General features: G+C 32.6%; 1 protein-coding gene across 1 annotated transcript in view; it reads right to left on the minus strand.

Moving 5' to 3' along the window:
- Positions 1 to 7,955: 7,955 nt before the first annotated feature.
- The window catches only part of LOC111049179, a gene marked incomplete in the record, with an annotated part of 237,922 nt that continues 233,355 nt past the window's right edge, over positions 7,956 to 12,522 (minus strand). The window contains 2 exon segments of the mRNA XM_039436479.1: positions 7,956 to 8,537; positions 11,279 to 11,526.

The raw sequence follows: 12,522 nt of genomic DNA on the forward strand, positions 1-12,522 counted from the left end.
TCCTATATTTGATAATTCTCGCAGTAATATCTTGTGATCAAGGGTATCAAAAGCTTTAGAATAATCGATAAATAGTGCAAGAACATGATATCTGTCGTTTAGCAGATTGTTTATTTTATTAGTAAAATTTACGAGAAGGGACTCAGTGCTTTTTTCTTTTTGAAACCCATATTGAGAGTTGGAAAGAATATTATTTTGAAGAAGGTATTTATTTAAGTGTGTGAATAAATATTTTTCAAAAATTTTCTCGGGTACTGACAATTTAGATATAGGTCTGAAATTGTTAAAGTTATCACGAGCACCAGATTTATAAATTGGTTTAACTATAGAAATCTTCATTGAGTCAGGAAAAATTCCTTTTGAGATAGATAAGTTGATCAAGTGACATAGAGGAATATAGAGATAGTCGTCAAGGATATGAAAATCCAAAACTCCCACACCATCAAAACCAGGTGATTTATTGTTATCCATATTATTTACTATTTGTTTAATGTCTTGAACAGTAGCTTTTCTGAGATAGAAATTTACATTAGGTGGGACCGCGACAGAGTCATCGAGAATCAGTTGACATGAATGAGAAGTATTCCTGATATTTTTTATAAAAGAGTCGGCGAAAGCAGAACAAATTTGGTCGGGAGTTGAGAAATTATTAGAAAAACTGTTTAGGACTCTGTCATCAGACACATCCGATGATCTTCCCAGAATTCCATTTATACACTTCCATTTCTTTCTAATATCGTTTTTTGAGTCATTAAAATTTTTAATTATATAATTTCTCTTAGCATGTGTTATTTCTTTATTTAGTTTGTTTCTAAAAGATTGATATTCATTTTTGTATTCTGAATTCGAAGGATTACTTTTGGTGCGTCTGAATAAGACATCTCGCATTTTAAGTTTATTATAAAGTTCTTCAGTCATCCAGTTATTCTTGAAATTATTGGATTTCTTGTTTTTGATACGAATTATTTTCTTAGATTGGTTCAATGCTCTGTCGAAATTCAATTTTATCTTATCGTATACTAAGTTGGGTGAGAAAAATAAGAGACAACTATTCCATTCGCTCTGTTTTAAAATGGATGAACGTTTTTTCCTGTCAATGATTGTCTTAAATTCTTCTTTATCTTGATTGGATTTTATTTGGGGGTTGTATCGAATTTGGCAACCTACAATATAGTGATCAGAGATCTTTACATTTATTACTCCGGTATTTGAACTAAAATTACTGCTAAGTAGACGTAAAAATAAATGATCAATACAAGTTTGAGTAAGCAAGTTTTGTCTGAGCTCTTCTCTCGTGACTATAGATATACCTTTTTTACAACCATAAGATAATAACATCGATTCATATAATTGTACAAATTGATCATTTTGTTTGGAAAGATCTAGGTTTGTATCACCTAAAATGATAAGATTCGCTTTATTATCAACTTCAAGTATTAGTTTCTCGAGATCAGAGATGAAATTATCTTTTTGAAAACTGTGTGGCCTGTACAAACTGATTATATTGAAAGTTACTTTTTTAAATTTAATGTCTAACATAATATATTCTAAATTTATTACATTGAAGTTGACAGTGATTTCCTTAAAATTTATTTTATTCTTTATGAAAGCTGCAAGGCCATGATATAATCTATTAGGGGCCCATTTGTATAAAGATCTATACCCATTAATTTGAAAAAGACTACTTAAATTAGAATCAATGTTGATTTCTGACAAAAAAATAATATCGATATTAGCATTACAGACAGCTAAAGTGAGTTCGTTGAAATTCTGTCTCAGTGACCTAATATTAAGATAGATAATTTTAAACGGAGCAATAATCTCTAGCGATAAAGAGGAAGGAATGCTCTTATCAGCAAGCCAGCTATCAATAGTTGGAAACGCCTTGCAAGGCAAAACCGTCTCCTCAATTGGAAAATCATAATCTATCATGACTGTATGGTTGATAAGTTAATAATGAATGAATAATTCCAGATTTTCAAAATAACAATGGTAGGTACTTGAATTACAAATAATAGAAAAATAATACAAAGCCCAGTGCACAAAGTAGAATGTGAGTTGTAAAAGGAAATACGGAAATCTTGAAACTGAACATTGGTGCAGAGGTATAAGTAATCTTATCAGATGATTCTATCGAGATCTGATTCAACCTTAATACGGATCACTTGTGCCTGGGGCTCTTTTCTTACTAGTATTCTACCCTGAGAGGTCCATACATATTTGTAGCCAAGTGGTTTTGCTCGTAACTTAGCTTGCATGAATAATCTTTTATTAAACGCTGTGAGATTTTCATTGAAGTAAATAGACCTATCAGACGAGTTTCCCAGATCTTTATTAGTAAGTTTTGCTGCTCGTCCGTTGGTAAGCCATTCAGCTCGGACAATTTTTGAGACAAATTGCACAATCAGCACAGGTGGAGAATTCACTGTTGAGTTTTTGGTGGATTTCCTGATTGGCAATCTGTGCGCAGCACTCACATCACTTTCATTAAATTTCACGTTTATCTTATCAGCTATGTGTTTTAGATCATCGAGAGGAGACTTATCAGTTACTTCAAGACAGTGAATCTCCAAGTTATTTATTCTACCGTATTGTTCAAGGTCATTAATTTTCATGCTGAGATCGTTGATGTGATTATCCTTTTCCCGTAATTGTGCGTTCATTTTGGCTATTTCACTTGTCAGTTTTTTATTTTCAGTACGTAGCTCTTTTATTTCTACAAGTAGTTCATCATATTTAGCGGACAAAAACTCCTGACTCGACTGAACAGAATTCACTGTAGTTTCAATGTTGGTCAATTTAGTGTTCAATAGTTGGAGGAGTGTACGAATGTCCTGCTCATCAAGATTATCGCTAGTAGTTAAGTTACCTGAAGATGTGCTCCCTTTAGCGCTTTTCGAATTCTTGCATACATGGAAGCAACGCCACTTTTTGCGTTCATCCTCCGACATTCAGCGATATGTTGTTTCTTTGAGACTGCACTGGAAATGGAACTTGTTATTACACCCAAAACATGTCACTAAATCAGCCGTATCTGGCAGAGAACTGTTACAATAATAACACTGCGCCATCACTGTAAAACTATGTACGTAATTAAGAAGTACGGTAATTTAAAAACAAAAGTGAGGTTACGATGAAACAAGACTATTCACTTATCAGAGCACTAATTTCGACGTCCACTCGCCTCGAGCGACTGATTACAACTGATTACAATATATACTGACTTATACACTTATATACAATAGCTTACAATACAGCAAAATTATAAATGAATTTACATAATATAGACTAAGAAAATAATTATTGAACCGTATACGATATGAAAAAGCAATTTGTAATATAATAACTATAGATAATAATCATATTGTTATGCATCTACATAAATTGGCGGAGCTTTGGACATATCAATGTCCATTCTTCGGAAAGACAATCTTATTATTCCTCTCGTAGTTCAAGAATAGTTGGAGAGAGAGATAGGAAGAAATAGTGAGGAAGAGAAAAAAGAGCGAGGGTGAAATCATGCTAATAGAAGAAGAGGAAGGAATGCTTAGAACCATTCTTCGTTTCCCAATCTTATTATTCCTTTTCCATGTAAGAAGAAAAACAGAGAGGGGGGGAAATTTAGTTAGGGAAGAGAGAAAAGGAGATAGGAATATAATAATAGTAAACAAGGATGTATAACCCTAGAACAACAACAACTATGAAGTAGTTTAACAGTAAGCAGTGCAGTATAGTGTTATAAGTTTGAGGTGGCACTAACTTCTTATTAAGCGGTGTGGGATTAATCTTTAGACAGGCAGAATAAATATGGATTGTGCAAAATGAGAAGTAGCTGAGGAGATGAGAAGTAGGTGGCTTCTCCGAGAAGTTCTCAACTAGCTACAAAGTTTCAGGAGCCTGTTTATATTGAGCTAGTTCAATCATGTGTGTGTACTTGTCTCAACCCACACCCTGGATATACGTGTTTTCACTCCATATAATATACCTGTGTATATACCAAAAATAGATATATATTTCTCTGTGAAATTTGTATAGATATAACAGGTCTTGTCTCAGCTCTCACTATATATATACGTGTTTCTAGATACCTGTATACCTTTATAGATATATAACTGTACACTTGTAAGTACTTTCTGTATATATATACATGATATGGACTGTACATAAGCCTTGTATATAATATATAAACAGTGCTAGTTTCTGGGAAAGTCAAGTTGGGGTATTTTGTGAGAAGAGTGATTATATTACACTGGAGAACCTGGTTGACTCTTGAAAATGATTACAGTTTGGGATATGATAACGTAATTACTGAGTGTTTGATCGATAACTGATAAACAAATCAGTTAAAATATATTTGGATTGATGAGTTTGTAAATTTTTCTAGTTTTTGAGCTTGAAGTTACAGCAAATATAACTTTTTGTGTAGTTGAGAGGTTGATATTTTGGTAATTATTCATATTGAATGAAAATCTGGTGTGGTACACTCACACAACTTTCCTTGCTCATTGATCTATAAGCCTCATTCTTAAACGAGAATAATTTAGGGGAATAACATAATGCCAATTGGCGGCTAAATATTTAAAACTACGATTATACTATTGTTATTGTTTTCAGAGTATTTTCCTTTGTTTGAATTGTGGAATTTAATGATTTTTTAAAGGTGGAAAAACAGCTGTTCTACAGATAAAATATCGACTATGTGTTCTTTTGAATAAACTGCTCACGCACGAGAAGGAGGTTACAAAGTCAATTTTTTCAAGGATGGGGGTGACCCCCTGTTAGTTCTCAGTGAGAAGACACATGCCAGTTAATAGAGCTGATAAATAACTATACAGGGTATGAATTTGAAAAAAATCGGTCAAGTCATTTTTGAGAAAGTCGAAATAGAAATTTAACAAAATTCATTCTTCTCAAGAATATTACGGAGCTCCAGCAATTTTCCCAGAAATGAGACCCATGTCAGTTGATAGGGCTAATAAATAGCTACCTAGGGTATAAATTCAAAGAAAATCGTTAGAGCGGTTTTTGAGAAAACCATGAAAAACATGGTTTTTCACACACACACACACACAGACCAACACCCAAAAATCATGTTTTTGGACTCAGGGGACCTTGAAACGTATAGAAAACATGAAATTAGGGTACCTTATTTGTTTTGGAATGCAATACTTTCTTTACCTATGGTAATAGGGCAAGGAAAGTAAAAATACTAAGAAGTTGTCAAAGACTGTAGATTTATTGATACTTGGAAAGGTCGGTTTCGGTTGTCGGTCAATTCACCATTTTTTCGAACTGATCAGTTTATCAGAGATTGACAACGGTGTAGCAACCGAAACCGGTCTTTCTGAGTATCAACAAATCTGTGGTTTTTGACAATTTCTTAGTATTTTTATTTGATACAGCGAATATCATGGGAAATATAATTTTGAGTTGGAATTGTCGAATTTTGATATCAGTAGATTATAGATGTAGGTGGATTTAATTATGATATCTGAGAAACGAATTAGTTGAAACAATATTTTTAGACAGACAAGTTTGCATATTTTTCTAGTGTTATAAGTTAGAACTTCCAGCAAATATCATTGAAAATTTGAGTTGAAATGAGAAAAATTCTGATATTAGTAGATAATACTGTAGATGTAGATAGATTTAATTATGTGATAACTAAGAAACTTAGCTGAAATATTTTTAGACAGACGTGTTTGCATATTTTTCTAGTGTTATAAGTTCTAACATCCAGCGAATATCATGAGAAATTTGAGTTGTAATGAGAAAAATTGTAGAATTCTGATACTGGTAGATTATACTGTAGATGTAGATAGGTTTAATTAATTATGTAATAACTAAGAAACTTAGTTGAACTATTTTTAGACAGACATGTTTGCATATTTTTCTAGTTTTATAAGTTTGAAATTCCAGAAAATATCATGGGAAATTTGAGTTGTAATGGGAAAAATTGTCGAATTCTGATATTAATAGATCATAATGTAGATGTAGATAGATTTTATTATGTGATAACTAAGAAACTTAGTTGAACTATTTTTAGACAGACGTGTTTGCATATTTTTCTAGTGTTATAAGTTAGAACTTCCAGCAAATATCATGGGAAATTTGAGTTGAAATGAGAAAAATTGTCGAATTCTGATATCAGTAGATTATAGATTCAGATTTAATTATGTGATAGATCCTTAATTATTTTTCAAAACTGTCAACTTGAGAAAATACCCTTCCCATCACTTACGACCATATACATTCAAAGTGAGGTCCACGTTATAATGACAGTGGAGAAAGATAGAAGAAAAACTTTGCTGATTCTCTGCCTTGTCACTGCCTTCCATCGAAAATACCTAAAACTTGTACATCTGTTGGAATAAAAACTATTCATTCTTGTAAGATATGATCAATAACTATCCTATATTTAAATAACGAAATTAACGTTTTGGTAGAGAATTAGTGGGGAGGATATTTTTAATATTCTTTCCGAAGAATGGACATTGATATGTCCAAAACTCCGCCAATTTATGTAGATGCATAACAATATGATTATTATCTATAGTTATTATATTACAAATTGCTTTTTCATATCATATACAGTTCAATAATTATTTTCTTAGTCTATATTATGTAAATTCATCTATAATTTTGCTGTATTGTAAGCTATTGTATATAAGTGTATAAGCCAGTATATATTGTATCTACATAAATAAAGTACTCAATCAATCATCAATCAATCAATTTGTCAAGAAAATATTTATTCTCCATTGTTTCAATAATATATTTCCATATATTGATATTGAGTATTTTTTGATTAATTTATTATATCTCTACATCGTTAAAAAACGATCTGGAAACGTTATGGAGGTGAAAAGCGATAGAGCTATCTGCTTTGACGAATGATAGACAAGCATTATCCACGAAGTGGAATAGCCTCTACCAATCACAAGCAAGCAATCCGCCATTTTGTCTGTGCATTACTGCTCTCTCATTGGTCGATGAATTTGTCAAGTAGACTTCATTCCCACATTCGCTAGTTGACTCAGATATTTGTTGAAATGAAATTTGATAAATTTCTCTACTCTCTATTTATAAAATGAATTTAATAATTAAATTCAATAAATTTCTCATACTCTATCAGATACTTGTCTCGTAAGTTTCGTCTCTTGAAGCTATGCCTTGTAGGTTTAGTCTCTTGAAGGCCGTTCACATTGATAAGTTTTCTTAAAATTTCATTAACCTCTGTGTAAGAAAAATGTACTTGGCAAACTTGAAGTCGAGTTCACATGAACAGAAACTTGGGTCTTCTATATCAACGTAGACCCTTCTTCAAGTTTTGTTAATAACACTTAACTTGGTATTGGAGAAAGACTAAATTGCTGAAAGACTGAAGTCACCATCAAAATAATTGGGATGGAAAAGTTGTAAACGTGATTAATGAATCTTTGAATAGATATAAATAGTTATCTTGAATTCAGAACTAGATAAGTGCGATTGGTCCCCGGTATATACGGAGTATTTTAAGAATAATTGTATATCCATTATAATAGCTTATTTATGTGAAGTCCACTTTGTTTCTTCTAATCTATGTCATTCTAGCAGTATATATGTAATATTTAGAGACCAGTCGGTCACATCAAATTACCCATCTACGTAGTTCTTAGCTCTAGTTTTAAGATTTATGCATACCACCCCACACAGGCTAGGCCTACGGGCGTTTTTTGTTTTATTCATTCTTATAAAAGAATCTTATCATTTTGTTACATCATTATTACTGTACATTTCTGTGTTTAGATAATAAGAGACAAATTTTCCTGTTATTGTACTAGTTTTTGAATGAATAAAATCTTTTTCATTCCATATGGAAATCCTGGTCTATGGAAATAGGGAAATTTCTGAATATGGAATATAAAAAATTAGGAAATATGAAATAAGGGAACATTGAACAAAATCCAACAAAACCACATTCATCAACACTTTATTTTCTCTCACATATCTTACATAACCCTCAACTTATCACTTACATAGAACAACCTTATGGACAATATAATTATCATAATACTCAATACTCAACTGTAATCATTATATTATCTTCATAATATCAATGTACTTAAACCGTCCTTACATCTAAGTTATCGTAGAACAAAATGAGCTTTCCATTATACTTTAGCTATATATAAAAAAGTTCCAATAGTTCGTATCATAATATAGTTATGCAATCATCCTATGTCTTTTATCAATCAGTTCGTCATAGTAACTAAGTTTTTTATAACTTATAAATAATAAGTTCTAGTTTTTTATTATGAATGGACTAGTTAATATGGCGTTGGGCGATTTTATTTTAATTTACATTTTCTTTATCGCATTATTTTTTATTTATTTTCATCACTCTTGCAACTCTTAACTTGAAACTTCAAACTTTCAATTTCAACACGCACACTGAGAATCGGTCTGAAGGCGCTACCTCGATAGTACAGTCACTGTCAAAACCAGCAGCAAGAGAATGGTACAGTCAGTAGACATCAGGGAAGCCCGTGACTCGGCTGGAAAAAAAGAAAAAAAAGATTTGAGTGGTTTTCTGTAGAAATTAATGCCCAGTTGCACAAAAGCTTGTTGAATTTTAATTACGATTATGTGTCACAAGATGTGAATGTTTAATTAATGTAATTTGTTGATGGAAATAAACTAAATTTAATTCAAAAAAAGAGAACAAAATTGAAATTGAAATTTTGTTCTGTGACAGATCTTCAGGAACGAAAGCTTCTCTGATTGATTCTTGTGCCATTTAATTGTGGTTAAAATTTAATAAGCTTTTGTGCAAATCTTGGAGTTTGGAATGATCAGATAAAATTAATTCAATGACATGTGAGATATTGAGCTATAGTAAGGTCCACGTTATAATGGCAGTGGAGAAAGATAGGAGAACAACGTTGCCGATCCTCTGTCTTGTCGTCGCCTTCTATAAACGGTAGCTGATACAGGTTTATTGATGTAATATTAACTGTTCGTTCTCGTTTAAAATAATCAATTATATTCAATTAAGCGATAAATCAATTCTTTCGATAATTTCACAATGAATTCTCATGATCAAGATTGAATTAAATTGTTGCTTAATTATTAATTCTACATTGTTAGAAGACGATCTGGCAACAGAGCAAAGCGAGAAAGAGATATCGCTATCCACTTTTTTTGAATGATAGACAAGGATAGCAATACAATGAAATTAATTTTCAAATGATTTCACAATGAATTTTCATGATTAAGATGTAGTATTTTAAGAATTGATTATCAATTCTACATTGTTAAAAACAATCTGTTAACAGAGCAAAGCGAGAAAGAGAATAGCGCTATCCACTTTGTTGAATGATAGACAAGGATAGCAATACATTGCTTATCAAACACTGTCATTATAACGTGGACCTCACTATTGATTCAATTCCAAGCCAGAACATAAAATGCTATGTTGGTAACAAAATTAAATTCTATAACAGATATTGGAAGTCAGTTAGTTCAAAGTCAGAATCAATAAACCTCATTTGGACTATTTTTATCAAAATTAGGGAGAGGAACAGTTTTGAGTTTATCCTGTTGATTCTCTCCCGATCATTAATTTGATATTGTGATTAAGGAATGTAATAATAAATGTAAATAAGGATCAGAAATTGGTCCACAATGCAATAGTATCTTGAAAGCAGGAAGTGTATGATTGAGGATTCAATCAGTCTGTAATGGAATTGTTTCAATTTATATAATATTTTGATCAGTTCATTAGTTTTTGAGCACATCTATAGAGGATTATTCCAAGCAATAAGATCTAATTATTGTAATTGCTGCAAAATGGCTGTACGATATGTAGTTCGAGTCAGTATTTATTCAAGGACTTGCAAGGATATCGCGCTTCATCTGGATAAGTTATTTTATGTGCGACAAAAAGAACTCACAAAGAAATTTCTTGAACTTATCATATGTTATAAATGAAACTATTCGAAATTGGCTTTCCAATAAACCAATATTCATGTAAGTACACTAATCCGTTATTTTTTTATTCACCTATGAAATGTGTTTAATTCATGCTCACTCTGTATTATACAAGTCATTTAATATAACACTCAGCCTCGCTTGATTATGTAGTGTTATCTGACGATGAAACTAATCTTAAAAATGTCACGATGACCTCTATCAATAAAATCTTATCACAACATGAAATTTTATTGGCAGAAATTGATAGAATCCATGATGTGAATAAGGCACTGTAGCCCCTAGAAAAGGTGCCAGCTAAATCATGTCCTCAACTAGACTATAAAATGCTAAGATGACCTCTATCAATAAAATCTATACAATACAGTGAACTCATATAACTATAGAGAGGTCCACGTTTCAATAGCAGTAGAGAAAGATAGAAGAACAACGTTGCCAATCCTCTGTCTTGTCAATGCCTTCTACAGACAATTGCTGATACAGGTTTATTGATGTAATATTAATTATTGAATGTTCATCAGAATAATGAATTATTTAAAAATAATTATTCATAAATAATCAATTCATTAAGCAAGAAATTGTATGGTTTCAATAATTTCACAATGAGTTTTGATGATAAGGATTGAATATTTTGTTAATTAATTATATTTCTACATTGTTAAAAAACGATCTGGCAACAGAGCAAAGTGAGAAACAGATAGCGCTTTGTTTAATGATAGACAAGGATAGCAATACCATTGCTAATCAACCACTGCCATTATAACGTGGACCTCACTATGGTAAGCATTGCTTGATAATGTTGTGTTATCTGACTAAAAACCTATATTTATTTATTTATTTCATTTATTTATTTACTTACTATGCAAATGATACTAATGTAATAACATTGAAAGATAAAATAATAAGATATTTCTTGTGCTATTTTTTCTTCCAAATTTATAGGTGAAAAAGTCCGAAATAAGGTTAGAATTCCACGTGTACAATTTTTATAAAATTTCAGTCCAAAACAAGTATCGAATTAAACGATTCTAATCAGATGTGAGATGACATCTATCAAGAAAATTCAGACAAAAAAACTATACTAAAGTAAACTATAAAAGTGACGATGACCTCTATGAACTGAATATTTACAAAAATCAGAATAAATTAACAAAATTCATGATGAAAATGAGGCGATGTAGCCCCCATAACAGGTGCCAGCTGAAGTTTGTCCTCAACTAGACTATAAAATATATAGATGACCTCTTCTAACATGATCTTGGACTATGAAAAATGAAATTTATAACAAGAAATTAATAAAACTTACGATGTGAATGTGGTGCTGTTGCCCCCATAACAGGCGCAATCTGAGGCGTATCCTCCTGCAGCAGCACAGTGGCATTCCTCCTATAGATGTGATACTGGGTGGCCCACACAGGTCAGCTGCAGACGCCCCTCCACGAAGTAGCCGGGCCTCGCCTCTAATGCCAGGCTGGACACTGCGGTCTCAAGGCCACGTGACTGGTCCGTGAGTAGCCGTGTGTGTACGCGGATGGCCGGTGGGTTTTCGCGTAACTGAAAACACAGTAGAATGAGAATCGAGCAATTCTGTTGTGAATAATCATGCAGAAAATACAATGAAGGTCGGTGTGTTTTCGCGTAACTGGGAACAAAGTTAAATGAGGATCGAGAAATTTTTTGTGAAGAATCATGCAGAGAATACACCAGAGGCTGGTGGGTTTTCGCGTAACTGGGAGGAGAGAGAAGAGAGAATCAAGCAATTTTGTTGTGCTATCTTGGAAAATCATACAGAAAATACAATGAAAACAGTTGAATGGGAATCGAGCAATTTTGTTGTGAAGAATCATGCAGAAAGTACAATGAAGGTCGGTGGGTTTTCACGTAACTGAAACAATGTTAAATGGGAATTGAGGAAATTTGTTGGGCTATCATGGAGAATGATGCAGAAAATACAATGGAGGTTGGTGGGTTTTCGCGTAACTGGAAACAATGTTGAATGGGAATTGAGGAAATTTGCTGGGCTACCATGAAGAATCATGCAAACAATACAATGGAGACCGGTGGGTTTTGCGCGTACCTGGAAACACAGTTAAATGAGAATCGAGCAATTTTATTGTGAAGAATCATGCAGAAAATACAATGGAGACTGGTGTGTTTTTGCGAAACTGGAAACAAAAGTTAAGTGAGAATTGAGGGAATTTGTTCGGCTACCATTGAGAATCATGCAGACAATACAATGAAGGCCGGTGGATTTTCGCTTAACTGAAAAGAAAGTCAAGTGGAAATTGAGGGAATTTGTTGTGCTACCATGGAGAATCATGCAGTGAATCATTGTGCTACCATGGAGAATCATACAGAAAACACAATGAACCTAGCAAAAACTAGTTAGCAAATGAATTTCAAGGTGCGTACAGATATGCGCGCCGCGAGCAAGAGCAATTCACTTTCAATCAGCTGATTATATGTGTATTTTTACAGAAACGGTGAGATACAGATATAAAAAGCTTGGCATCAGATGATTAAAATTGAATATTGCTCATGTTCGCAGCG

This window comes from Nilaparvata lugens, chromosome 10 (assembly GCF_014356525.2).
Source record: "Nilaparvata lugens isolate BPH chromosome 10, ASM1435652v1, whole genome shotgun sequence".
NCBI lineage: Eukaryota > Metazoa > Arthropoda > Insecta > Hemiptera > Delphacidae > Nilaparvata > Nilaparvata lugens.